This window comes from Rhododendron vialii, chromosome 3a, assembly GCF_030253575.1.
Source record: "Rhododendron vialii isolate Sample 1 chromosome 3a, ASM3025357v1".
NCBI classification, from domain to species: Eukaryota; Viridiplantae; Streptophyta; class Magnoliopsida; order Ericales; family Ericaceae; genus Rhododendron; species Rhododendron vialii.
In genome coordinates, this window is record NC_080559.1 from 23,064,211 (window position 1) to 23,079,084 (window position 14,874).

Consider the following 14,874-nt stretch of genomic DNA (forward strand, 5'->3'; position numbering starts at 1 on the left):
CTCCTGGCCATGCAAATCGCTAACGGTCTTATCCCATTCACTTGTTTGTTTCTAGGTATGGAGTCCTCGAAATCAACCTCGTCGGGTGAATCTTATCAATCGGTGGATACCGGAGCGTCGGACTTCGGTAAACTTGATCCTGAATTAGCCGAAGTAATCAGAGACTTCGCCCGGAGCTACCGAACGGGGTCGAGCGGTGGGGTTCCCGATACTACCTGTGTTCCCGAAGGAAGATGGAAAAAATCATTCCTGAGGGTATGTACGACTCGGAGAAATGGGCCTCCGATTACGTTGAGGTTCGGGGAAATTTCCAATTCCCCGAACTAGAGTACGGACAGTTCGAAATCGCCACACGAAGGGGGTCTCCGAGTAAGAACAGTTATTCATCATTTTGATGCTATTTCTACTGTTGTTCTTATTGTACTTATATCTATTATTTTTGTTGTGTTTTTCTTCGGTAGATACTACCAAGCTCAACAAAATTCTCTTAAGGGCGGCAAGGGGCTGTGGTTTAGCTGATTCTCTCCTTACCATTCTAGCTGAGGAAAGGGACGCCCCAACAATTCTTAGGTACAAAGATACGTACGGGGGTCGTATCCAACAAAAAGTGACCGACGAGCGTGTGCAAGCTTCTGAAGTTGGCTCCGAGGACATTCCAGAGGAACTTTTTTCGAGCTCTGATAAACCTCTCCGAGGAACAATCCGCTTACCCACCGAAGAAGAGCCTTTTTCGTGAGCAAGAAGAAATGCCTCCCAGGAGTATCAAAGCCGTTCTCCAAAAGAAGTTGGAGGAAAAGGAGAAGGAAAAGGGCGAGCTTGGGAAGGCTGGAGCTCCTGGTGCTTCGGGCTCCATACCAAGCAAGAAACCCCCCCCCCCACCTTCTAAAAAACGCCCTATGAACGCCCCTTCTTCCCTAAAGGATCCACTTGCGAGCAAAAAGACCAAAACAGCTCCGAAGGGGAAGAACCAGGAGGTAGAGCTACCGAAGGGGATGCAGGGGGAGGGAGAGAAAGAAAGGATGGAGCTGTCCTCGGACCGCGACACCCCGTGGGTGCCTAACTTTATCACCCCGAGCAAAAAGCAAGTTTTAAAATCAGACAGCCTGAAGGAGGACCCCTCCCTGGCTTTTACTCTCCACTCTGGGCTAGCCTTACTGAAGGATATACAAACCCCCCCCCCTCCGTCTCTAAAAGCAGCCTTAAGCGAGTATTACTTTCATGTTGGAAGAGTAAGTAGATTTCTCGTACTTGCAATGATTTTTTGTACACTCGCCCTAGTTTCCCAGGATAATTTTCATTTTGTTTTCACTGCAGGCCACCCAGTCCATCATGAGTGCCCAGTGTTATCTCACCGAACATGACAAGAAGTCCAAACTGCTGAAGCAATCGGTTGAGCATAACAAAAGCATTGCCGAGGACTACAAGAAGAGCTTGGAGCAATCCGAGCTTGTGCGTCAAGGCCAGGAAGTTCAGATTTCAAATCTGAATGACCTGATAAAGGGACTCCAGGATTCGGCCGAGCGTACAAGGGCCGAAGGAAAAGATGAGGGCCTATCTGAAGGAAGAGCCTTCGGGCGGAAGGAGATGAAGAAGGAGATGGAGAAGGAGCTACAGGAGCAGTATGATAAGGGGTACGCCCAAGCCGAGGTGGACGTGGCTGATCAAATTCTGGAAGTTCAAGCTCAGATTAAGGAAGGTCAGCATAAGGAAAGCTTCATGCTCGGGTATAACAGGGGTTTCGACGACGCAGGAGTTGAGCCTGACGACGAAAGGAGGACTTTGGTGGAAGTACCTCCCCTCCCCCTTGCCGAAGCTGAAGCAAAAGAGACAACAGTTGACGTTGCCGACTCTATCACTGTACCAGCCCCTGCAGATGCTCCTGCAACAAGTTGAATTTAGTCTAGTTTAGCTTGAATGGCTTTCCCCTATGTTTTTTATTTTTGAATATGGTTGGCACCGAACAATTGGAGCCTTGCCAAACCATGGGATGTAATTAAAACAGGTTGAGGATGGCGCCGAACGGTTTACGACCGCCATGCCTTGGTGGATGAAGACTTATAAAAAATTTGCAAATCTCTTTAGTTTTAACTCCGTTCGGTATATGTCTTTACTGTGAAAAATCTGCCAAGTCTTTTTGTTCGGATTGGATTCATGTGTGTGTAGCCAAGTGTAAGCTCCCTGTCTTAGTGGATGGTCATAGTACAAAAATGAGAATCCAGTAAGGCAAACAAATGGGTACACAATAAAATCATCAGTCGTCAATACTGAAAGTGCGAGTGATCCATCCGAGGGAGAAGACTTGGGCTGCGAGAAGCTCATTCGAGCGTACTTTGTATCAATGGCTTTGAGAATTTCCGCCGAACAAACAAACCATCGCGGGCTACGAGAAATTTGCCCGAACATACAAACCATCGTGGGCTATGAGAATTTCGCCCGAACATACAAACCATCGTGGGCTACGAGAAGTTCGCCCGAACATACAAACAATCGTCGGCTACGAGAATTTCGCCCGAACATACAAACAATCGTCGGCTACGAGAATTTCGCCCGAACATACAAACAATCGTTGGCTACGAGAATTTCGCCCGAACATACAAACAATCATTGGCTACGAGAATTTCGCCCGAACAAACGGAGTATTAGCACAATCGAAGGCATATGGAATATAAAGGCCGAGCCTCAAAGGCGAGAACCTGGGCTAGGTAGAATGCTCAACTAAAGTGACGCCGAGAAGAAAAGAACAAAGAAAAATCAATGTTATTCACAACATGCCCAAAAAGATACATTTCGACAAAAGCGATGAAAAAGCGAGAAAGAGACAGAAGTAAAAGGGGAAAAAATGGCAGGGAAGCTATCCGTGGAACTTCCTAAGTTTTTGGGCATTCCACGGGTTGGCAATTGGCGTTCCATCCATCTCGGCAAGTTTATAAACGCCATGGCCAATTGTTGCTGTCACCCGGTAGGGACTTTCATAGGGATCCTTGAGCTTGGTGAGTTTTGCCGCCTCGGTAACCATGCGGAGAACCAAATCCCTGACATTGAAAGGCCGAGCCCGGACATTCTTGTTATATCCCCAAGCAACTTCCTGTTGATACCCTGCATGCTGAAGGTTTGCGTTATCCCTTAATTCTTTTGCAAAATCCAACTCGGCACCGACAAGGGCATTGTTATCCACGGGGTTAAAGTTTTCCGTGCGGACTGTAGGAATTAGCGTGGATAGGGGGAGTACGGCCTCCATGCCATAAGCCATGGAGAATGGGGTGCGGCCAGTGGATCGCCGAGGAGTAGTACGGTAGGCCCATAAAACGTGCGGGAGTTCTTCCACCCATCTACCGAGCTTGCGATCTAAACGACGCTTGAGCCCCCGAGTGATAGTCTTATTTGAGGCTTCGGCTTGTCCATTCCCCTGAGGATACGTCACAGATGAATTGTGAATAGTGATGTGACATTTTTGATAGAAAACCTTGATGGCAGTAGCAACAAATTGAAAGCCGTTGTCGGAAAGGATGGCATACGGTACGCCGAACCGAGAAATGATGTGCTTCCAAATGAAACGCTCGACATCTCCTGCCGTTGTCTTGACCAATGGGGAAGCTTCCACCTATTTGGTGAACAAGTCGGTAGCCGTGAGCAGGTACTCAAATCCTCCAGGTGCCTTCGGCATTTTGCCGACAATATCAAAAGCCCAGACCGCGAACGGCCATAAACTGGTGATCATCTTGAGAGGAAAGGCAGGCTGATGGATGAGAGTAGCTTGCTTCTGACACCGAACACAGCGTTTCACATATTCTTCTGACTGCTTAACCATCTTTGTCCACCAGTAACCTTGCGTCACCGCCCGTTGAGCCATAGTGCGTCCACACGAGTGTGCCCCACAGCTTCCAGAATAAAGCTCGTCCAAAATGCTTTGCACTTGATCTTCGTGAACGACGCGCAGGTCGGGCCCAGTGAAGGTTCTTCGGTAGAGGTTATTTCTCGGATCCAAAAAGTAATTTGCTGCTCGGCAACGGATCTTGTGGGCTTTTCTTCTATTGGTCGGAAGGATTTGATCCTTTAAATACGCAACTATGGGGTCCATTTGGCTTGGACCGAACGTGATCGCTGCCACTGGTCGGAAAGTGGATTCGAAACTAGGAGATTCTACTTCACCAAACACGATGGTGCGATGGCCCGAAGTCTTGTACACCGAAGCTAATCCAGCGAGGGCATCAGCATGCGCGTTGTGCTCCCGAGAGATCCATTCCACTTAAACACGGCCAAATCGTTTGAACAAGGCCAGCACATGGCTAACATAAGCGTTCATGCGCTGGTTTTTTGCCTGATAATCATCATTTAAATGGCCGACAATTAGCTGAGAGTTGCAAAAAATGTGGACTGAATCCGCGTCGAGCCGAAGAGCGAGTTGTAAACCGGCGATGAGGGCTTCATATTCTGCTTCGTTATTAGTCGCCGGATACCCAATGGAAATGACATTTTCGTGCACCGTTCCGCTAGGGGAAACGAGCACAACGCTTGCCCCTGCTCCATTGATATTTGAGGCTCCGTCGACTGTCATGCGCCATGCGTCACCCGAGAAGATCTTCCATTCCCTTTTGGGTTTTTTGACACCAATAGTATACCGAGCATGTAAGGGCCCGTCATTAGGTGCGAGCCGGTCTTCCATAACATTTTCTTCGAAAATTTGAGCTTCTTCCACAGCAACGGCTAATTTATTGGCTTCGTTGTGCAATCCAGGTGTTAGCCCGGCAAAGAAGTTGGCCAAAGCCTGTCCCTTAATTGCTTTTCGAGGCTCAAACTGGATATCGAAATTTGCCAAATCCTAGGAAAACTTCAGTATGCGGCTGGAAGAGTCCGTTTTCTGAAGGACAGCTTTGAGAGGAAATTCAGTGAGGACCACAATCCTATGGGATATGAAGTAAGGCAAAAGGCTCGTTTTTGCCGAAACAAGAGCTAATGCTAACTTCTCCATAGGCAAGTACCTCATCTGAGAATCCGTCATCATCTTGCTGGAATAAAAGATCGATTGATGGACCATCCCTTCTTTCTGAACGAGAACGGAACTTGTGGTGTGTTCTGAAACCGCAAGATACAGATATAGGTCCTCCTCGGGCAATGGCTTGACAAGGAGCGGCGCGCGGGAAAGATATTCTTTTAGGGACTGCAGAGCCTCCGCACACTCTTCAGTCCACACAAACCGCCGTCGACTTGTCTTGATGGCTTGGAAGAATGGATGGCAAAAGTCTCCCGAGCGTCGAATAAAACGATTCAAGGCGGCCACCATTCCGGTAAGACGTTGTACTTCCTTGATTGTTGCTGGAGCTCGGAGGTTTTGCACGGCCGTAAGCTGGATTGGGTCGGCTTCGATTCCCCGACGGCTCACCATGTAACCAAGGAACTTGCCGGAAATGACGCCGAACGCACATTTTTCTGCGTTTAGGCATAGTTTTCGTCGTTTTAGAACGGCAAAAACTTCGCCCAAATCCCGAAGGTGGTCCCAAGCGAATTTACTTTTACATACCAAGTCATCGATGCAGGCCTCCAATATTCGCCCGAGCATACCGGGGAACATCCTGGTTATAGTGCGCTGAAAAGTAGCCCCAGCATTCTTCAAGCCGAACGGAACAACCTTGTAGCAGTAGGTTCCCCGAGGAGATATGAAAGCGGTCTTCTCTTGGTCTTCTTCTGCCAAAGCAATCTGATGATAACCCCGATATGCATCCATGAAGCTGAGCCACTCACATCCCGCTGTAGCATCCACCAGCTGTTCTATCCGAGGAAGCAGAAAATGATCCATCGGGCACGCATCGTTGAGGTTCGTGTAATCGACACAAACCCTTAACTTCCCATTTTTCTTTGGCACTACGACAGGATTGGCGAGCCAAGTTGGATATAAAACCTCTCGAATTGCTCCAGCTGCCAACAGTTGATCTACCTCCGTCATTACTGCTTCCACATGTGTCACCGCCGAACGTCAAACCTTTTGCACCACTGGCTTCCTGTTCGGGTCAACGTTCAAAGAATGAGATGCAAATGAAGGATCCACCGCTCGGTTTCGCTCAAAGAGCTGCCGATTAGAAAGTATCGCTCTCCGTCTTCAGCGATCGGCATTTTGACAAGCTCCTCCGTTGACCTCTGCTCGGCGGGCAATCCCACATCGTCAAGCTTTGGGACGTCAGCCGACTCAACACCCTATACCTCCAAGCAAGTTTTGTTGGTAACTGTACTGATGTAGCATTTTTTTGATTGCACCTGATCCCCTCGGAGGGTTTCCTGTCTTCCATTCCACCCTATGAATTTCATAACTTAGTGAAAAGTAGAAGCGACCGCCTGCATCTCGTGAAGCCAAGCCTGTCCGAGGATGACGTTATAGGGGCTCGGCGAGTTTACCACTACGAATTCCACATCAACGACTCGGGAACCTACCCGCACGGCTAAGGTTACCAAGCCGAGTGGCCAAACCGGAGCACCAGTGAAGCTCACTAGGAGAGTCGATGCCACTCGGAGCTGCGTAGGAAGGAGACCGAGGCTTTTGAAAGTCGAGAAAAACATTACGTCAGCCGAACTTCCTTGATCAATCAACACTCACTGGATGGTTGATTTGTCTATTGCCAGGGTAACAACGAGAGCGTCCGTGTGAGGGAGTCAGACTCCTTTCAAATCTTCGGATGTAAAGGTTATCGGCCCATTACAGTTTGGATCCTCCCATTTGCGTTTAGCCGAAGCACCAAAATTACAAATCGAGAGAGCGGTGACAGCTCTATCGATCTCGGATTGTAGCTCGGGAATTCTTTCTTTGGATACGAGGCCTTGAATAACGCTCACTAGGTTTCCGATGCGCGGTGGTGGAGGCGGCAGCGGGTTTTTCCTAGTATCGATCCATTGGTTAAGATGCCCAGCAGCGGTAAGTTCCTCCAGATATTTTTTGAATGGCCGACATTGAGTAGTGTAGTGTCCTCGTTCCTTATGAAAGGTACACATCCCAGGGGCACTCCCTGCGGTTCCTAAGAACCCCGTGGGCCAAACAAAAAATGATAATTTGCCAATAACATTTAAGAGTTTGTAAATTGGTACCGTGAATGCGGTATGTTCGGCAACATATTCATCAGGTCGTGGCTCCTGCTTGTCTTGCCGCAGCAACTGCTGCTCGTTCTTATTGCTTTGCATGCTCCTAGAAGTTTGATTTTCCCTTATGTTGGCGACCTATTTCTTGGCAGCCGGAGACATTTTAGAAGAGTCTGAAATTTTCAAAACTTTTCGCTCGGCAACTGCCTCCTCGTGAACGCAGTCTTTTTCGATAATCGTCATCAGTTCTCCCATGGTCTTCGGTGGGTTTCGTGAGAGATCACGAAACATTGCCGAAGATGGATCCAACCCATTCATTAATGACTCGGCCGCAACACCTTGATCACAGTCGGGTATCAAGTTGTACACCTCCCAATATCGTTCTGTATAAAGCCGAAGGGTTTCTCCCGCCGCTCTTTTCATGTTCACAAGCATGGACAATGTCTTCGGCTGGACGTTACTCGTCACAAATCATTTCGTAAATTCTAATTCTAAGTCGTTGAAGCACGTAATTGACTTGGGCTTCAACTGATTGTACCAGAGCATGATTGGCTCACTCAGCGTAAGGGGAAAAATCTTACACATGAGCGCATCAGAGAAATTGTGCAAGTTCATGGTTTGTCTAAAGCGGCAAACGAACGCGACTACGTCCTCCTTTGCTTCATATCGCTTTAGTTTCGGCATAGTGAATTGCTCGGGCGGCCTTTCTTGTTGAATTGAATCAATGAACGGGGAAGCCTTTGCCTTTTCGAGCTTCGAATTATCTTCGGGAGTGGGATTCGGTTGAACGATAGGAGGTACTGAAACACCTGGTTCGGGCATCCTCTTACGCTCTTTGCGACGATGTCGTGGATGCCCGCTCTCCCCTGGTGTTGGTGACGTCGTTCTTCTGAATGTCTTTGGGCTTCTCCTCTAGAGCTCGGTGGGTGTTCGTTGAGCGGAACGGCATCTTTGTCGATGGGTCGATAAACGGTCGGCAAACCCGTGTACTGATCATATAAGACTATTGTATTATCGTGCCTTACATGGCGTTCCTTGCTAATTGCTCCTTGGTGATCCTCAGAATGGACCGAACGCCGTTCATCATGATGGTGTCCGGAATTTGATTTCGAGCGTTCGGATCGTCCTTGATATTCCCCAGTGTGGGTATACCGCGGTGGGTGATTCAGGTACATGAGCTGCTTCCCTTTCATTGATTCCACATCTTGCCGTGGGAGGCGGCTCGTTTGGCTTGATAACGCCGCCCTATTGGTGCCAGCCGTAGAGCTCGTAGCCGACGACCTTGAGCTTTCGGCATAGATGACCATAGGGATTTGACGTTCGGTTTCGAGGCGCTCGAACACGTTGCTCCGTTCGGATGGTATAAGCTCGGTTGTCTTTGTTGCTCGGGACATCCTGCTTCTTTTTCGTGGCTTCTTCGGCTGACTAGGTTTGGTGTGATGGATGTGATTTGGCGTAGCGACCACACCATCATCCCAATCCTCTAATCGTTGTTGGAGCATGGCTATAACCGCCGCCTGGCATTTTTGCTCCACCAAGGCGATGTCCAACTCAGTTTGAGGAAAAGAAAGTTGGCGTGAAACCGGAGGAACCGTCCTAGTGGTTTGACTGGGTTCAAAATTGACAGAGCCGAACCCAGCCAAACCAAGAGTGAAGTTCTCTGGGCCCGGCGGTGGAAGTCGTTGTGCCATTTGTTCCGTATTGGGGAAGAAAAGTGAAAGAACACGATCTAGAGCGAAATCAGTTCCACTGTTTACTTAAGAGGAGCAAACGAATGCGTTTTTAACACCCATCTTCCCCAGCGGAGTCGCCAATTGTGGGGGGCTGATTTCACCGTGCCTTTCCTTCTCGAGCCCCTCTTCTGGAATCCGTGGGACTGTTGAAATCTTTGTGTACCTGCAGAACCGGAAGGGGGTGTTCCTCCGGGAAGATACTCCGACGGACTAGTCAGTAAGTGGAGAAAGGAGAAGTTTAGCAAAAAGGTTATGGAAAGATTGAGCGAGAGAGAGAGAGAAATGTTTTTCCTTCCTTTTTTCTTAGACCCCTTCCCGTGAGGGGATGGTCTTGTATTTATAGTCAGAGATGTTGAGTGCTGCACAAGCTGGCTTTGCAACGCACGTGGTGTGCTGCGTTCGGATGACGTCACATGTCAGCGTATTTACTAGACATCACTTCTCTGTAGATTGCAGAGCCGCGTTTGTCAGCGTCAGAGAAGTCACATCATACAGAGATGTCATTTCAATTGTCAGAGATGACAACCCAAATATCAGTGGAAGCTTCTAGAAGATTCCACTGAAGCGATGTCCGAACAAACTTACTCCCGAGTGAATTAAACCAATTTGATACCGAACGATAGAAACTCTATCCGAACATAGTTGTCACCGAACATTTGAACAAATTACCGAAGGAGACCTTACCTTCATACCCCTCGGATAATTCCACGTTCGGCGAAGATTATAAGGACCTCTTTATCCTTCGGGAAATGGCCACATCCATCATACCAACTCACGTGTAAATCCACAGATGAACTGAGATAACTATGTGGTGAGCTCAGGCAGGCGCGACCCATTTGGACTTGTCTATTCCTCGGATATTTCGGCCCACTACAGAGGCAAAAGCGAATTTTTTCGAGTATCGATCCACTGGTTCAGGTGTCTGGCTGCAGCAAGCTCCTCCAGGTATCCCTTGAATGGCTGGCACTGAGTGGTGTAATGTCCGCTCTCGTTGTGGTAGGTAGGTATTCCAGTCCTACCATCCGTCATACCCAAGACCTCGGTCGACCAATTGAAGAACGACAAACGACCGATAATGCTCAAGAGTTTGTAGATAGGCATGGTAAAAGTGGTACGCTCAGCTTCATACTCATTCGGCCTTGGTTCGCGCCATGCCTGTTGCCGAAACGGCTGTTGTGGTTGTTGTTGTGGTGTTTGAATTTTATTATTTGGCCTCTGGTTCCTTTGACTGGCATTACCCTGGTCACAGTGCCTAATGTTCACTACTTGCTTCTTAACTCAAGAAGCATTACCTGACGCTTTGGTAAGTTTCGCAACCTTCGGGGTATAGTGTTTGGCGATCGCATCTTCATGCACACAATCTTTTTTTATTATAACCATGAGCTCACTCATGGTCTTCGAATGGTTTTGATAGGTAACGGAACATGGCGGAAGAGGGGTCCAATCCATTCATGAATGATTCGACAGCTACGCTCTGATCGCAATCCAAAATGAAATTATAAACCTCCTAGTAACGTTCGGTGTAAAACCGAAGGGTTTCCCCTGGCGACCTTCTCATGTTGACGAGAATTGACAGTGTCTTTGGCTGGATATTGCTTGTGACAAAGCGCTTGGTGAATTCCAACTTTAACTCATCAAAGCATCTGATAGACTTAGGCTTCAGCTGTTAATTAGTCAAACAAGACGATCTTGTTATCTCTATCTGAATGTGCCTCCCTACTTGACATTTGGTGATGTCCTCATGATCCTTCTAAGTGATGGCCGTCAGGTGGGGGTTCGGTAAAATGTTTAGATTGCCCTGAATGCTCGGGATAGCTGCCCGTGCGCATCAGTCTGTAGGTAACTTCAACTTCCAAAGATCACTTTCCCTTCGAGGGGCCAACCCGCCATGGAGCAATGTTAGACAAGAAGCGCCCGTCTTGGCTATTCAAGCCATGGAGCCTGTGGCAAAAGACCTCGTCAAACTTTCCGTGCAAACGACGCTCGCGAGTCATTACTTTGGAGTAGCAAGGTTGAGCTAGGGGCACTTACTCAAGACACTCGAAGATAGAGCATTGATCAGTTGCTGTAGGCTTGGCAGAAGGTGCTCAGTGAGACTTCTTTCCATGCTTTCGCGCCCTCTTGGGTCGACTGGGCTTTGCAAGGGCGACAAAAGGCATGACTAGCATGCCATGGTCCCACTCTTCAAGTCGCTGTTGGAGCAGAACTATTACCACCGCTTAACGTCTTTGGTAGGCCAAAGTAATGTCAAGCTCGGTAGGAGGGTAGTCGAGTTGGCGGGATACTAGAAGAATGGTTCGGCCAACTTGAGTAGGCTCGTGGTTGATGGACCCAAACCAAGCCAAACCAAGGGTAAAGTTCTCCGATCCAGGCAGAGGAATCTATCCAAACATAGCTAGAAGTTTGAGAGGGAGAGAAAGGGGAAGAGAGTGGTGGTGTCAGTTCCATAACACAGAGAGTTAGGGAAAAGATAAGGGTCCCCAGTAGAGTCGCCAATTGTGGTGGGTTGAAACAACCTTAAACCTTTCTCTTCCTTCTATTGAACAGTGGAATGATGGAACGATAACTTGTGTAACAGCAAACTAGAGGGGGATGTTCCTTTGGGTAGAAGCTCCGACGGACAATTCAGGAAGTGGAGCAAGAAGAAGATTGAGAAGTTTAGTCAGAAAGTATGGTAAGAGTGAATAATGTTCTTTTAGTATTTTTCTAGACCTCTGCACCTATAGGGGTGGTCTCATATTTGTAGGCAATGCGTGGAGTGTTACTCAAGTCGACTATGATTCCCACGCACGTTACAATGCTCGGATGACGTCATGTGTCAAGATCATTAAATGAACGCTGCCTGCCCAGACCTGCAGACTGTACACATTAATGTCAGAGTGGTCGTCTCACTTATCAGAGAGGTCCCTTCGCCTATCAATGGAAGCTTTTAGAACAATCCACAATAACCATGGTAAAAGTACCATCTTCAAGATACTTCCCCGAACAATAGCTAACAAACCGAATAATAGTAAACTTCTTTGAACGCATCAAGGGCAGGATAAACGTGTAAACGATGCTTGCACATGGAGAGGTTAAACGCTCAGGAGAGCCTTTGGGGATGGGAAGACGTTCGGTGGGGCAGAGAAATGTCTTCGTGTGACTCGTAATGACGTTACAGACGAACTGAGATAGCTGGACAATCTTAGGGATGACATGTAAATAGCAAGGGTCATGTTTGACCTTTGCCCATCTCACCTTTCAGCAGAGCCGGCCCCGGGCATAAGCCCACTAGGCGACCGCCCGCCTAGGGCCTCCTGTTTTGGGCCGAATAATAGGGCCCCATAATATTAGAATATATTATATATTAAATGGGTGAAACATTTTGTAGACATGCTAATGTAGCACAATGGCTAAGCGCGTGTGTGTTGAGCGCAGGAAATTGAGTTCGAATCCTTACAGCTTTAGATTTTATCCCTAATTTTTGGAACATCTATACAAAAATAAGGTTTTAAAAAGAAAGTTTTATCCCTAATTTTTGGAACATCTATGCAGCTTTAGATATGCTAAAGTTTCGAACTCCCGACCTGAGAATCTTGAAGGCGGTACAACGGCTTTGCCACTGAACTACAATGGGGGATTGTTTCTTTTTTCGAAGAACAAATAAATATACTCAAAAGTGAGAGGCCCCATTTTTAAACGTTGCCTAGGGCCTTAGAAATCTCAGTGCCGAGCCTGCCTTTCCGAACCCTGACTATTTCGGCCCACTACATATGCCAAACTCTAGGTTCAGGAAAACCATTTACAACACCATAACTATTAGACTAAAGTAAAAAGCTTACCCTATCATTGCGAACTCTTGCCAATATCTTCATCTGAAAGATATTAATTTTCTGAAACTTCTAGGAAATCATATTTACTTTGTCAAGGTATTTTCAGAAACTTGTAAGAAATCATAGATGCTTTCTTAAAGCACAACACATGGATATGTTTAGTAGAGAAAAGCATCTCAATCATGAGTCCAAATAAATTGAGTTGTTCCTATAAATCTTTGCTGTGAATGTGGGCCAATCATTAATTTCCTAATAGCACCAAGTACCATACAATGCTCTAAACGGACATGTGATTGAGGTTGGAATTTGATTCCTTTTCACCTCCTTTTATAGTTTACTCTGGATTATATATGTGAAATGTGAATGCTGGTAAAACATTCACATATTACAAGGTGCATTCCAAATCGATCTTCACCAAAAAGTTTTTTTTTTTTTTTGGTAAATGGATCGTTTATAACCAACCAAGACAAAAACAAAGGGTATAAACCCACCAAGTCAGAATATATACAACTGAACCTATAACACTCTACAAGTAACAAAACAAAACTCTAGGGATGAGTAGCCCCAAAAATTCTGTGTGAGAGATGCCATTGATCCACTAGTCTTTGATTCTCCACAGTATTAGTAATGCATCTCCATGAACAAAGTCATAATCTGATGTTGTCATCAAGGTTGGAAAGAACTGCAGCAAGACTGTTAGCCTTCCCACCAAAGATCCTGGCATTCCTTTCTAGCCATATATGATAAATGCCAGCCACCAAAGCAAGTCTAAGCAACATGGTTCTAAAGCTCTTCCCCCTGCAATTCATAATAGCCCAACTCAACTCAGCATCCCAAGATTCAGCCCTTCTATGCACTGAAAATCTAGCCAAGGGCTGCTCCCATATGACTCTAGAGTAGGGGCAGTCAAAAAACAAACGTTGAAGGGTTTCATCAATAAGAGAACATAGCATACACTTTGGATCCACATCCACACCCCACTTGCGTAGCCTTTCCTTAGTAGATAGTCTTCTCAAATAGGTCAACCATAAAATAACTGCCCATTTAAGGACATTCAAAGAAAACTAAACAAAGGAAGCCCAAGGAACTTTCGTTGCATGATGCCTAACATCTTCCCATGTATGTTCAGTAGTATACTGCCCAGTCAGAGAAACTGTCCAAACTATTGTATCCTCTGTGGCAGGTTGGGGCAGTAAAGTAGTAGGAATAGCATTCTGGATACGTTGGATCAGAGAATTTCTAGGACGGTGCCAATGCCATTCGCCATTCAAAATACCTGAACTAACCTTAGCCAAAATAGCTCGCCCAAGGAGAGAAGAAGATCTTCCATCTAGTAGCTTGTAAAGGGGACCCCAAGGATGCTAGTTATCAAACCAAAAAGAAGTGCTTTCCCCATTACCAATGACATGCTTCACAAAAGGTTGGCCCAACACTCATAATTTTAACGACTTTCTCATAGTCTAGGAGAAGTCTTGAGGCATTTTCATCCCCCAAAAATTCTGGTCTTTTATAAAATAGCTATGTATCCACTTCACCTATAGAGTGTCCTGCTTGCTACAGATGGCCCACAAATGGCATAGCATAATAGTTGTGTTCCATTCCTTAAGAGACTTTAAGCCAAGACCTCTTTCAGCCTTGGGGGTACAAACTTCTAGCCATTTAACTTTTGCACCAACTCTTCTAAGAGTAACCCCAGACCACAAAAAAGCCCTAGCATAGACTTTATTTCCTTTAAGATCTTTTGGAGTAGAATAAACAAAGAACACCAATAAGTCTGCATATTAAAGAGAACTGATTGAATGAGAAGAGCACGACCTCCATATGACAAACCTCTGTTTGACCAACTAGCAATCCTTTGTTGTGTTCTTTCCTTCAACTGAACACAGTCTTCATATCTGAGTCTAGTGGAAATAAGTGGAACACCCAAATATTTAACTGGTAACTGGCCTTCCAGAATGGGGAGGAGATTGAGGATGGCAGCTTTAGTTGTGATATCCACCCCTGAGAAGAAAAACTGACTTTTCTGGAGATTTGGTTTCAGCCCAGACGAATGATAGAACTCATCCAAAGTATCCTTAAGAATCGCTACAGAGTGACAATTAGCTCCAGAAAGTAAGAACAGATCATCAGCAAAAGTCTGGTAGGATATAGACAGAGAGGCACATCTAGGGTGATAAGTAAACTGCCCTTCGGTGATCCTCTTTTGAAAAATAGAGTACAAGCCTTCCATAATCAAAAGAAATAAGTAGGGGGAGATAGGATCCCCT